General features: G+C 45.8%; 1 protein-coding gene across 6 annotated transcripts in view; it reads left to right on the forward strand.

The window, feature by feature from the left end:
- ENOX1 (ecto-NOX disulfide-thiol exchanger 1) overlaps nucleotides 1–15,176 on the forward strand; it is a 1,047,374-nt gene that overhangs the window by 760,664 nt on the left and 271,534 nt on the right. The gene's annotated exons all lie outside the window — the stretch shown is intronic.

Genomic DNA, 15,176 nt, shown 5'->3' on the forward strand with positions numbered 1-15,176 from the left:
GCCTGCTCCCCTGATCACTAAGCACCAGAGGGGCTCGGTTGCGGAGCCGGGGAGCCCTTACCAGGGCTTCTGCAGGTTGCGGCCTTCCCCTCCTCAAGAAGCCGGGGCCTCGATTTGGGAGTGGAGCCGTCGGTCCGCTGGACCTGATGCGGCGATTCTGCGGACCCCCCCTCACACCTGAGCGGCGCTCCCTGACACCCAAGAGCCTACCCATCAAGCACTGACCCTCATTGGAGACCGGCGACTGGACAATCTGCGGGAGGTGAGAGCCGGGACGAGTGTGACTGGCGGCCGGCGGCCATCTTGTGGTTGGCGCCGCCCGGACTTTGAGCTCTGCTTTGCCGATCTCCGGCCTCTCCGGGCACCTGCCCTCCGATCCCCACCTCACACATCCTTGCAGGACAGATCTCCCCCCCTCACTGGCGGGGATTAACGACCCGGGGACCTCCGGAGGATCCGTGTCTTATTTACAGTCGGCGGCCATCTTGTGACTGGCACAGCTCTTTCCTCACTCCATAGCTAGAAATGGCTGTAACTCTAGCTCCCTCTTGTGGCGACTTTTAGATTAGACAACTCACAGCCACTATAAATATATTTCTATACTTCTGCCTATTCTCATGTCTCCTGTTTAGCGGCCGGAACCTGTGTGACATTTCTCCTCGCCCATGTGCGCTGTTCACGGACTGATGCCTACCGGTCCTGAACTATTACTCGTTGGGATGTAACCTGTTATACTTCCCCCTTTTTTTTTCCTCTCCATGTGACCTCATTATAGCTTGCTCCTTGCGTGAGGCGACTCCTACTGTATAAATCGGTCCTCCGTTGCCCGCTTATTTTTATGGAAAAATTTCTCATACCCACCCCGATGTCAATTGCTGACCCCGCCTCTACAACCCGAGGCGATACTGTGTGGAGACACTCATCTGATTCAGATTGCTCTGTCACCCGTTCCAGGTCCTTACAAAAACGCAAGTCTGCTCCGGCCAGTAAGCCACCCAAAATGAAACCTGCGGATATTGCGGCGGTGCTGGGCCCTCTGCTGGATGAAAAGCTGGCGGGCATTAGAGAAGCTATTGACTCTACTCTATCCAAATTAACTCAACACTCTGGCCGCTTAGATGGCGTCGAACAGAGGGTATCTACCCTGGAGGATGATTTGCATGCAGCACAGCTCACCATTAATTCACAGCAAAGTGACATTTCGGATCTGACCCAGAAGCTAGATGATTTGGAGAATCGCGGACGCAGAAGTAATCTCCGGGTGGTGGGTATCCCCGAATCGGTCAAAGGCCATGAGTTACTTGACCTTCTTTCTAACTGGATACCGCAACAACTGGCCATGGATCTCAAAGGTGCCCCTCTGGCTATTGAGCGGGCACATAGAATCGGCCCTGAACGTAAAACAAACTCTGGTCGCCCTCGCCCGGTGATCATGAAAATCCTTAATTATGCCGACAAAGCTCGACTCCTAGACCACTACCGGAAGACGGATAGCTTAACCTACAACGGAGATCGGCTCTTGATATTTCAGGATTTTTCCACCATTGTCGCTGCTAAACGCAAGGAGTTTGCCCCGTTGTGCAAGCAACTGTTTAACGCCAAAATTAAATTCTCTCTCCTGTACCTGGCCCGGCTGCGGGTCTTCGAGGACGGCAGGCTGTTTTTCTTCGATGACATAACACTCGCCAAGGCCCACTTCTCGAGTTTACCCACTTGACTGTTGCACTGTTATTATTGCTTGCATGCATGTTTTTCTCTCTTTTTTTTCTCTCCATCTGTAGGTCACATGGAGAGGAATAATTGCGCAGCTCTGTGTATACAATGAGCTGTACATTTTCTTGTTTTTCTTGTTTGTTTTTTATGTTACTGTTTAATATTGTTGGTTACACCTGCCGGACCTGCCGACCCCGATCCTCCATGGGTCAACCCCTTCCCGCTCGCTGGGACGGGCAGGGGCCCTACTTTACCTCTAGTATATTTTTTCTTGCATTCCCATCCATCGGTATAGGCTGATATAGCTGACCCCGCCCCTACTCCCCACGCCGCCGCGGAGGATACCCCACTCCTTGCCTTCAATATAGTATCATGGAATGTGGAGGGCCTTAACGCTCCAGTGAAGCGCAAGAAAGTGCTCTCCCACCTCCACCGTTTGACCCCTCACATCACCTTCCTACAGGAAACACATTGGCTGGACGATCCCCGTAACACTCTACGTGCCCCCTGGATCGGGGATTGTATCTCGGCCCCTTATTCTAATAAGACCAGGGGAGTTGCCATCCTTTTTCACAAGTCCCTACAATATTCGATACGCAGAAGGTTTCTCGATCCTAATGGGAGATTTATTTTGCTAGATGTGATTATTGATAATGTCTTGTATACTCTCCTTAATCTATATGCCCCAAACGTCTCTCAACAAGATTTTTTTGCAGTTGTCCTACAGAAACTTTCCTCTTGGGGGAGCTCTAATCTAATCCTAGGAGGAGATTTCAACACGGTCATCGATCCGTCCATGGACAGGTCTGGGGTGAGTACTTCATCCTCCAAATCCGGCTGTGATCTTCTTTCCTCCCTCTGTTCACAACTTGCTCTCTCCGACCCTTGGCGTATCCATCACCCTCTTCTTCGTGATTACTCTTTCTACTCTCACCCCCACTCTACGCACTCCCGTATTGATTATATTTTCTTATCCCGACACCTCTTCCCTAAAGTCACTCACACATCGATTAAAAATATTATTATCTCAGACCATGCCCCTATTATGATTTCTCTTAAGCTCGCGTTGCCCCAATGTTTTTCCAAATGCTGGCGATTCCCTGCTTATCTTACTCACTCTGAGGATTTTCTCCTACACCTTAGACACACTTGGCACACCTACGTTGCTGATAATTTGGCCCAGGCGGAGGATGTCTCACTGTTCTGGAGCGCCTCTAAAGCTGTTATCCGGGGCCACATTATCTCATACGTAAATTCTAAACGCAAAATATTTAACTCCCGCCTCCATGAACTGAGCTCCCTTCTCACCTCAACTTATAGAGCATATAAGCGTTCCGACACTCCCGCACATAAAGAGGCATACCTGACTGCTAAACAAGTATATGATACCTTCCTAACAGAGCAGGCCCAGACACGATATGATTACCAGCGGAACAAATTTTTTAGATGGGGTAATAAATCGGGCAGACTCTTGGCAAACCTCGCTCGGGGACCCCGCACGCGCACATGGGTTGAGGTGGTTAAATCTTCAGACACTATTATATCAGATCCGACAGCCATTTGCGCCGAATTTATGCAGTTTTACAAATCCCTATATACAGCAGAGCCAGATAACGTGGAGACAGGTGAATCCTTTTTGCATGACGCTCAGCTTCCTGTCCTCTCTCGAGATGACAGGGACCTTCTCGAGATGTCTATAACTGAGGAAGAGATACTCACAACTATCAAATCTTTACCAAACGGCAAGAGCCCAGGCCCTGATGGCTTTGGGGCTGAATACTATAAACTACTTAATGCTGAACTCACACCCACTCTAGCCAAATTATATAATCATATCTTTACCTCCGGAACTATACCCTTATACTTCAATGAGGCACGGATAATCGTAATACCCAAGCCGGGTAAAGATCCCTCCCTCGTGGGTTCCTATCGCCCTATCTCACTTCTTAACCAAGACTTCAAATTGCTTACCAAACTAATGGCCAACCGTCTACAGTCTTGTCTGCCTCATCTCATTTCCCCGGCCCAGTTAGGCTTTATTAAAGGCAGACAATCTGTACAAGGTATTAGATCGGCGATAGCTGCTATTTCCCACACCCGCCTTCATAATTTGGAAGACAATATTCTTATTAATCTAGATGCCGAAAAGGCCTTCGATAAAATCGCTTGGCCACACCTTTTTAGAGTGCTCTCCCATCAGCAATTTGGCACTAATTTCTGTAGTCTAATACGGACCCTCTGCACTGCTCCGATGGCCCAGGTGGTAGTTAATAATGTGGCCTCCTCTTCCTTTTTTCTTGAGAGAGGCACCAGACAAGGATGCCCTCTCTCCCCTTTGCTTTTTAATTTGGCCCTGGAACCTTTTATTCGTTATATCCAACTGCTACCTGGGTTTAGAGGCATTGTTGTTGGGGATCGCGAACTCAAAGTTATAGCCTTCGCAGATGACCTACTTATATGTACCTCTGACCCTAAACGCTCCCTTCCTGTATTGGTAGAGGCAATTGACAGATTTTCGTCTTTTGCTGGCTTCTCCATTAACTTTGCCAAGTCTGAAGCCCTGGCCATATTTGGCCAGGCGAGACTGGGTTGGATTAGACCCTTCCCGTTTAGATGGGCCCCCTCGCATATCACCTTTTTAGGAGTGGCTCTACCACAACATCTCTCCACCCTCTATGCACGTAATATAACCCCGATCATACATAAAATCCAGACTGAACTTAGCCTATGGCAAAACCTTCCCCTTAATATGTTAGGGAGATGCAACCTGTTTAAAATGGCAAGCTTCCCGAAACTCCTGTATATCCTCCAAATGACTCCCATTCTTCTCACTAACTCCGACTTTTCTTTACTTAATACCTTGCTTTCCAAGTTTATATGGAACCGTAAGCGCCCCAGAATAAGTCTAAAAAAAATGTCGCAATCGGTGCGCCAAGGGGGTGTAAACCTACCAAACATTAAACAATACAATCTAGCGTGCTTACTACGTTTCGCTATGGATTGGCTCAGTGGCAACGATATATTCACAGATACCAAGTTAGAATCTCAGCTTTGTGCTCCTCTCTCTCTTGCTTACCTCCTACATGCCCGGCCCTCTCAAATAAAATCTTCCCAATTTGATAACCCGCTATTGTCTTCCACTATTAAGGCGTGGAAAATGGCTAGGAAAGCTCTTGGTCTCAAATATTATTACTCAGTATCTCTACCTTTGCTTGGAAACCTGGAGTTCCAGAATGGTACTGCCTCTTTGCCTTTTAGTGCTTGGTGCTCCTCTGGTTTAAAGACTCTACGTAATCTGATGACACCTACTCATACTCCTTTGCCATTCCAGGAGGCTATTGAGAAATATGCAATTTCACCCCTGCATGGATTTTACTACTCCCAGGCTATACATTATCTTACATCCGTTCTCCCTCACCTCACGGGAAAAGACTTTGTTAACCCCTTAGACTCCCTTTTACGCTCCAACACATACTCCATATCTTCTATCTATGCGCGTATCCGCACTGAACTGGACCCCCACACTGATTTTCCTGATCTAGCTAAATGGATCTCCCAAGTTCCTACATTCACAGTAGACACCCTATTAGATACTTTTTTTATGACCCTTAAACTAATACCGGCTAGTATATACCAGGAAATGGCCTATAAACTGCTACACAGGGCATATATTTCGCCTAAACAAGGTTTTCTAATGGGTATATCAGATAGGGCCGGATGTAATAAATGCTCAACGGTAGAAGCTGACCTTTTCCATTGTCTCTGGGCCTGCCCTGTCATTCAAAAATTCTGGCATACCTTACACCATTATGGCACCTCAACGCTAGGCATCCCCTTTCAATGCACTGCTCCCTGGGCCCTCTTTGGTCATCTGTCGGACCAACCTGGAATTCCACGCACTGATAAAAAATTGATAGTGTTACTTTCAGCAGTGGGGAAAAAAGCTATATTGCAACAGTGGATCCATCCTGCCTCTCCTACTCTCCCTATGGCTACTTCTAGGTTACTCTTCTTATTTAATATGGACTGGCTGGAGGCCTCTATCCACAAGGAAACCCTGACTCCTGCACTCTTTAAGTGCTGGGATAAATACATTTGTACCCTCCCTCCCCACACTAAACTAGCAATACATAAATGTTTCCAATCTAACTTTTGGTACTCTCTCCGACAACTTGATAGTCAAATTTCTCTAACTGACTGAGCTTCCTATCTTCCCCTCTCCCTCTTTTTCATCCGTACTTCCCTCTCCACACACTTCTTCTTTTCTTTCCCCTCTCTTCTTATTTCTTCTGTTTCTTCCCTGGCGGACTGGATGGACACTTCTATGGACGGATCGGTGGCCTGTGGCTCTTGGTAGGTGTTTTTGCTTATTTTTTGTTCTAACGTTTTTGTGATGTTCTTTTTTTACCTCTTCTTTTTCTTAATTTGAACTGCCGGAATTGAGTGTCAGTTTTTAGTCAGTCATATTCAGTCCCATTCTCAATATATTATAGCCTGACCGCCGCTCTTCTGGTGGTTTACAATTTGTTCTTGTTGATTGTTTTAGAAAATTGGAAAATTTCCTCCACCTACTCATATATGCTGTGTACTTTTACCTTTCTTATCTGCTTACTTTGATATCGATATGTCTGATATGTATGCGGTTTTTTTTTTTTTTCCCCTTATTTCTGTACCATGTTTTGGAGGTATTTAATAAACATATTTGGGAAAAAAAAAAATCATTCACTCCCCTGCCGATGCTATATCTTGGACCACAAGTCCATGCATGGTTTTCCCTAGTAAAATAGATGCAAAATAGGCAGGTGATGTCCGAAATTGTATTGTACGCTGCAGTGCCGATTTAAGATTGCATGCTCTATTTTATATTAAATATTCAATATATGTGAAGGGAAAATTGAATCTTTACATAGTGCCTTTATAGTATTGTGATATTACAATTGATATTCAAAGAATCACCTGCATATTATCTGTCATCCAGTGCTGAAGAACAGCACATGCAATATCCAAAATGTAATGTTCTACCATGTATTTGAAAACCTTTCAGTAGCTATTTATATGACTGTCAGGTGTCTGTTTGTATATACTGTATACCATGCACAAGTGTACTGTATGTACACATGCTGAAAAGTCGGCTATATATATGCGTTAGCGATAGAACTCATGTTTAATGCATATTTTAAGTTCAGCATTTGATATGTAAAATAGTATCAACAAAGGTATTCTATTGATAATGCTACAACTATAATGTTTTGCTTTTCAATGGTTGCCAGATCCCTTGAATGCAGACATTCTACAGTTTATCAGAAATCATCAATACTAGTTGAATGCCTTTGTATCAGCATTACTATAAGGCTTAGCTGTACTGAACATAAGCAGTTGCTGGGCTTTTTATGCATTCTGTTCACTACATGAAGGAAACTCTGCTGAAATTCAACAGGCCCTGGGGAAAGAATTTCAGAGAAGTAAATTCAGATGCATAATGGCTAAAAGCAAGGAGGCTTTATATTACTTCAGCCTGTCTATTGAGAATTGCATTAAGGCAATGCTAATCTACGAATACCAAATAACATTGCTCCTTGTGTTTTATGTGGGTTCAGTAATTGTATTTTGTAAAATAGATAAAGGAAAATAAATAAGGAAGTAGGGAGGTTTCAGGACTTAAATAAGTTCAGATGCTTGTTTCAAATGTACGTGTAGTTATTTATTCATATATAGTATGTCTTATTTTGCAAGCAATTATTGGTGTCAAAACTGTATGTCTGTAGAGCTGACTTTAAATATAAACACACATCATTGGCTAAAAGAAATAATTAGACTGAATTGAACTGATTTTTTGCAACACAGTGGCACAGTGGCTGGTATTGCTATCTCACACTCCATCTGGAGCCATGGATTAGATTCTGAAGAAGACCTTAAGCATGTGACATTTGCATGTTCTTCTCAGGCTTTCTCTGGGTGCTTCATTATACTCCCACACTCTAGAACAGGCATGTCAAACTTGTGGCCCTGCAGCTGCTGTGAAACTACAAGCCCCAGCATGCTTTAGCAACGATCGGTGGAAGGTATTCTGGTCAAGCATGCTGGGACTTGTAGTTTCACAACAGCTGGAGGGCCATGAGTTTGACATGCCTGCTCTAGAACTTACCAATTCCATTTGTGCCATAAAGGGATATGACTTCTCAGATCCAGCTATAAAGGCAGAACTTTTGGCCAGTTAGGGATTGTGGGACTATTTTACTTTTATTAAGGAAATGAGCCAACATTTTCATCTAAAATAGAAAGTTATAGTGATATCCTATGTAGTGCTTCACAAAGGGGTGCTAAGCAGCCTACTGAAAATGACCAGATCTACCCATATGGATCTAAATTATAAAGGTGAGAAACAAAAATAGTATGTAGTACTGGTGCTATATTTTAGGGTGGGATAGTGGAATTGTTTGATGCAGGACACCATTTCGCTTGTGCATTGGGAGGCGGGGTGTTCAATTACTTTTGTCTACATTATGTAGAATAAAACTTCCCTAAGATGGTTGAAGTCTGCAAATGTAGAAACCCAATACAAAGGTACTTACTCATTGGTACAAATGTCCAGTAATTCTTAGAATTGCCCCGGCTATGTATCTCTACTCTTTGTTGAAGGTGTCATGAGGAGATGGGTTCCCGTTATGATATTTGGTTGGAGCTGTCTTAGGATTTCCCCATACTCTGTGAAGATCATACTTGTCCACTTTGATTTTGAAGATGGAAATGTTGTCTGGCCCATGTTTCTGGCTAATTGACCTCTCAGACATTTCTCTTTAAATTTCTTTCAATTTATAAGAAATTCTTTCTCAAAGATCTAGGGAACGCTGCCAAGACTTTGATCCCTGTTCATTGGAAATATTCCCATGTCCCGTCCATTATTATCCTTTATTTTTCCTCTATGTCAGAGTGATTTAATTGCATGGACTACTATACTGTATATCTGTGGATGATATCACTCTTTGTGCCACCAACCGTACTTGGGAATTCACCTCTACATCGCTCAGCTAGCCTGAATTTAAGGAGTCTTCCACATATACTGCACTTATTGCCTCTAATATACTTCTTATCCATGTTATTCTTGTATCCTATTAGTTCTGCAGCCTGGAGATTGTTGCTTTAGAGTTAGACAATAAATTGTTCTCTATGCGATTCTCTCTCTCTCCCTTTTACTCTACCATGGTTGTCTATTTTTTATTATTTTTTATTTTTTATAATTTCCCTTTGCCAGGGCCGGTCAGTTAGGCATGGTATACAGCCGTGTATGGCACCAAGATGCAAGGGCGCCATCTCCCTCCACCTCGATTACATTGTCCGTTTCACATACAGCTGCCTGCTGGTCGCCGGCTCTCGGTCCCCACTGACTGATGCAGTCTTCCTCCCCTCTTTGCTTGTATGACCGTCACCCACAGCGAGCAACCACATAAGGAATTCCACGGGAGGGGTCCTGCTACAGCACTGCTTACAAACAAGTATCTTACAACCATGCCCTGTGCATTGACAGTGCAACTCCAAATCCTACAAGAGTGCGAGAATAGTAGTTTTCAAGAGGCAGCTACTAAAAGTGGAAATGCACCAGTGCACCCATATATTCCCTATGCGGAAACATTTATGCTTCTGTGAAATAATAATAATACACAGTCATGTCACATTAGTATGACTACCAGCTAATAGCCAGCGTATCCGCTTCAGAGCCCCATATGCAGGTTTAGCTGAACTGTCCTTTTAGACACACGTCTGGTAGCCCCCAGGTTCATTTTGACAGTGAGCTGCTCCACTGTAACCTGTCAGTTGGCCCTTACACACTTTCGTAGCCGATGTTCACCTCTCACATCAATGACATGTGGTGCTCCGCAGTTTCCATGTTGGTTATTGGCAATGGTACCATTTCTTCAGTCATGATACACCTTCACCGAAGCAGTACGCGAACAGTCCAGAAACTGCGCTGTTTCAGAAATACTGTCACCCTTGGCCCGAAACCTGATAATCATTCCTTTTTGCAACCTAGATAATTCACCCCTTTTACCTAAGACAGCAACGAGTGATATGTGTGCAGACGGCAAATGTAGGAGGTGGTCATAATAATGTGACTTGACCGTGTATAAAAGGTCTAATCTAGAGATTGTTACCATATAGGTGAACTAAAAAAAGGTTTACTGTTCAGATGGGCATTATTATTTCTCTTACGTCCTAGAGGATGCTGGGGACTCCGTAAGGACCATGGGGTATAGACGGACTCCGCAGGAGACATGGGCACTCTAAAGACTTTAGATGGGTGTGCACGGGCTCCTCCCACTATGCCCCTCCTCCAGACCTCAGTTGGATCCTGTGCCCAGAGGAGACTGGGTGCACTGCAGGGGAGCTCTACTGAGTTTCTCTGTAAAAGACTTTTGTTAGGTTTTTTATTTTCAGGGAGCACTGCCGGCAACAGACTCCCTGCGTGGGACTGAGGGGAGAGAAGCAGACCTACTTAACTGATAGGCTCTGCTTCTTCGGCTACTGGACACCATTAGCTCCAGAGGGTCGGAACGCAGGTCTCACCCTCGCCGTTCATCCCGGAGCCGCGCCGCCGTCCTCCTCACAGAGCCGGAAGATAGAAGACGGGTGAGTATGAGAAGAAAGAAGACTTCAAAGGCGACAGAAGACTTCGGATCTTCTATGAGGTAACCGCTGCGCGCCATTGCTCCCAACACACACACACACACTGGCGGCACTGTATGGGTGCAGGGAGCAGGGGGGGGCGTCCTGGGCAGCAATTATTAACCTTTTAGGGACACTGGCAGAGATATATACTGCGGAGGCAGTATATGGCAAAAAACCCCACCAGTATAGTTGAGCGGGATCGAAGCCCACCGGTGAGAGGGCGGAGCTTGATCCCTCAGCACTAACCAAGGCCATTTTCTCCACAGCACGCTGCAGAGAAGCTGGCTCCCCGGACTCTCCCCTGCTGAACACATACAGAGGGCAAAAAAGAGGGGGGGGGCACATTTATTTGACGCAGTGAGTATATTTATAAAAGCTCTATACTGACTGGGATTTTATACCGGTATCCGGTGGCGCTGGGTGTGTGCTGGCATACTCTCTCTCTCTGTCTCTCCAAAGGGCCTTATTGGGGGACTGTCTCCGTATATATATATATATATATATATATATATATATATCTATCTCTATCCCTGAGTGTGTGGGGGTGTCGGTACGTGTGTGTCGGCATGTCTGAAGCGGAAGGCTCATCTAAGGAGGAGGTGGAGCAGATGATTGTGGTGTCTCCGTCGGCGACGCCGACACCTGATTGGCTGGATTTGTGGAATGTTTTAAATGCAAATGTGTCTTTATTACATAAGAGAATGGACAAAGCAGAGTCCAGAGAAAAGTCAGGGAGTCAAGCCATGGCTTTGGCTGTATCACAGGGCCCTCCAGGGTCTCAGAAACGTCCCCTGTCCCAAGTAGCAGACACTGATACCGACACGGATTCTAACTCCAGTGTCGACTACGATGATGCGAGGTTACACCCAAGGGTGGCCAAAAGTATTCATTATATGATTAGTGCAATAAAAGATGTTTTACATATCACAGATGACCCCTCTGTCCCTGACACGAGGGTATGCATGTTTAAGGAAAAGAAACCTGAGGTAACCTTTCCCCTATCTCATGAGCTGAACGCGTTACTTGAAAAGGCTTGGGAAACTCCAGACAAGAAACTGCAGATTCCCAAGAGAATTCTTATGGCGTATCCTTTCCCTGCACGGGACAGTTTACGGTGGGAATCCTCGCCCAAGGTGGACAAGGCTTTAACGCGCTTGTCCAAAAAGGTGGCGCTACCATCTCCAGATACAGCAGCCCTCAAGGATCCTGCTGATCGCAGACAGGAAACTACCTTAAAATCAATTTATGCGCATACGGGTGCCTTTCTCAGACCGGCAATAGTGTCGGCTTGGGTGTGTAGCAGCTTGGGCAGATTCCTTGTCATCTGACATTTATACCCTAGATAGGGATAGCATTTTATTGACCTTAGGTCATATTAAAGACGCAGTCTTATATATGAGAGACGCTTCCAGAGACGTTGGGCTGTTAGGTTCAAGAGCCAACGCCATGGCGATTTCTGCTAGGCGAGCCCTGTGGACCCGTCAATTGACGGGTGATGCCGACTCAAAAAGACATATGGAAGTTTTGCCTTACAAGGGTGAGGTTTTATTTGGGGAAGGTCTCGCGGACCTAGTTTCCACAGCTACCGCGGGTAAATCTGCCTTTTTACCTTATGTTCCCCCACAGCAAAAGAAAACACTGCAATATCAGATGCAGTCCTTTCAGTCGCACAAGTCCAGAAGAGGTCGGGGCTCTTCTTTCCTCGCCAGAGGTAAGGGTAGAGGGAAAAGAATGCCTGCTACGGCTAGTTCCCAGGAGCAGAAGTCCTCCCCGGCTTCTACTAAATCCACCGCATGACGCTGGGGCTCCACTGAGGGAGTCCGCGGCGGTGGGGGCACGTCTTCGACTCTTCAGTCAGGTCTGGGTTCAGTCAGACATGTATCCTTGGGCGATGGAGATTGTATCCCAAGGCTACAGGCTGGAATTCGAAGACGTGCCTCCTCGCCGATTTTTCAAATTGGCTTTACCAGCTTCTCCCCCAGAAAGGGAGATAGTTTTAGCTGCAATTCAGAAACTTTGTCAACAACAAGTGATTGTCAAGGTGGCCCTAGCTCAACAGGGGAAGTGGTTCCGAAACTGGATGGCTAGGTCAGACCCATTCTAATTCTAAAATCCCTAAACCTGTACTTGAAAAAGTTCAAATTCAGGATGGAATCGCTCCGGGCAGTTATCTCCAGCCTGGAGGGGGGGGATTTTATGGTGTCACTAGACATAAAGGATTCATACCTTCATGTCCCCATATATCCCCCTCATCAGGCATACCTGAGATTCGCTGTACAGGACTGTCATTACCAGTTTCAGACGTTGCCGTTTGGGCTTTCCACGGCCCCGAGGATTTTCACCAAGGTAATGGCGGAAATGATGGTGCTCCTGCGCAAGCAGGGGGTCACAATTATCCCATACTTGGACGATCTCCTGATAAAAGCAAGATCAAGAGATCAATTGCAGAAAAGCGTGTCACTCTCCCTGAGAGTGCTGAAGCAACATGGCTGGATTCTAAATCTACCAAAGTCACAGTTGATTCCAACGACTCTGCTATCTTTCTTTGGCATGATTCTGGGCACGGAACAAAAGAGGGTTTTTCTCCTGATGGAAAAAGCCCAGGAACTCCAGAACATGGTCAGAGACCTGTTAAAACCGAAAAAAGTGTCAGTATATCAATGCACTCGAGTACTGGGAAAAATGGTGGCGACCTACGAGGCCATCCCCTCAAGACTGGGTTCTGGTGACCACGGACGTGAGCCTCCGAGGATCGGGAGCAGTCACACAAGGAAGATATTTTCAGGGACTATGGTCAAGCCAGGAGGCTTGTCTACACATCAACGTACTGGAATTGAGGGCCATATACAACGGCCTACGACAAGCGGAGACTCTTCTTCGCGACCTAGCGGTTCTGATTCAATCAGACAATGTCACAGCTGTGGCTCATGAAAACTGCCAAGGTGGGACAAAGAGCAGAGTGGCAGTGGCGGAAGCCACCAGGATTCTTCGCTGGTCGGAAAATCACGCAAGCGCTCTGTCAGCAGTCTTCATTCTGGGAGTGGACAACTGGGAAGCAGACTACCTCAGCAGATACGATCTCCATCCAGGAGAGTGGGGACTTCATCAAGAAATTTTTGCAGAGATAGCAAGTCGGTGGGGACTTCCACAAATAAACATGATGGCGTCACGCCTCAACAAGAAGCTTCGGAGGTATTGTGCCAGGTCAAGGGACCCACCATGGGTGTTTCAGTTGGTCTATGTGTTCCCTCCTCTTCCGCTCATCTCAAAAATACTGAGAATCATAAGACAAAAAAGAGTGCAGACAATACTCATTGTTCCGGATTGGCCTCGAAGGGCCTGGTATTCAGATCTTCAGGAAATGCTCACAGAAGATCTGTGGCCTCTTCCTCTTAGGGAAGACCTATTGCAGCAGGGGCCCTGCGTGTTCCAAGACTTACCGCTGTTACGTTTGACGGCATGGCGTTTGAACACAAAATCCTAGCGGGGAAAGGTATTCCGGAGGAAGTCATCCCTAATCTGATTAAGGCCAGGAAGGAGGTGACGGCGAAATATCACCGCATCTGGAGGAAGTATGTATCTTGGTGTGAAGCCAAGAATGCTCCTACTGAAGATTTCCATCTGGGCCGTTTTCTCCACTTTCTACAGACAGGAGTGGATATGGGCCTAAAGTTAGGCTCCATTAAGGTACAGATTTCAGCCCTATCAATTTTCTTTCAGAAGGAATTGGCTTCTTTCCCGGAAGTCCAGACTTTTGTAAAGGGAGTGCTGCACATCCAGCCTCCTTTTGTGCCCCCAGTGGTACCATGGGACCTTAACGTGGTGTTACAGTTCCTAAAATCTCACTGGTTTGAGCCACTTCAAACGGTGGATTTAAAAATTTTCACTTGGAAGGTGGTCATGTTGTTGGCCTTGGCATCTGCACGGCGGGTGTCCGAATTGGCGGCTTTGTCTCACAAGAGCCCCTATCTGATTTTCCATGTGGATAGAGCAGAATTAAGGACTCGTCCTCAATTTTTGCCTAAGGTGGTTTCATCTTTTCATATGAACCAACCTATCGTGGTGCCTGTGGCTACGGGTGACTTGGAAGATTCCTATTGATCGACCTATTGACTGTAGACCTTTTTAGTGTAGATCTGTAGACTGGATGCCGATGCTACCTTGGTGTCAAACTTGACGTCACACTCTGCTTTTGCCTCCCCCTTTGAAATATTGTGAATTTCACCATTTTCTTATCCAAATTGCTGCCAAATCTTATCTTTTCTCTCATCATCACCTATCTTGACTACTTCATTCTGTCTGGTACTCCCTTTGCCCATCTATTTCCGCTTTAGTCCATTTTTAATGTTGCAGTAAGACTTGATCATGTTATCTGTGCTCCACATCTGCTGCACCACTCTACAGTTGCTAGCACTGGCTTCCAGAACTGAATTCAGATTACTCAATCTCACCTTTTTTTAAAACATAAATGACACCTTCTCAAATCTCATCTTGAAATACTCTCTGGATGCAGTTGAGTAGATTCATAGAAAGTCTTGTACATTTTTAAGTCTGATCTCATGGTTGTAAGAGAGGGTGTCTGATTAGAAGTGTGTGTAATCAGTAGTGTATGTGTGTGTGTCTTTCAGAAGTGATCACAGACAGCACAGGCATGCTAATCAGGGTGCAGGAATTAGATGCAGCCTATTTCAGCCAGGAGAGAGCGGGAGGGAGTAACAGATTATAGACTAACTTGTTACCAGCCCATCAAAATGACAGAACAACATAACAGTAATGTCAGTGCTGGCGGCTGTGCTTGC

The sequence above is a fragment of the Pseudophryne corroboree genome, chromosome 2 (assembly GCF_028390025.1).
Source record: "Pseudophryne corroboree isolate aPseCor3 chromosome 2, aPseCor3.hap2, whole genome shotgun sequence".
NCBI lineage: Eukaryota > Metazoa > Chordata > Amphibia > Anura > Myobatrachidae > Pseudophryne > Pseudophryne corroboree.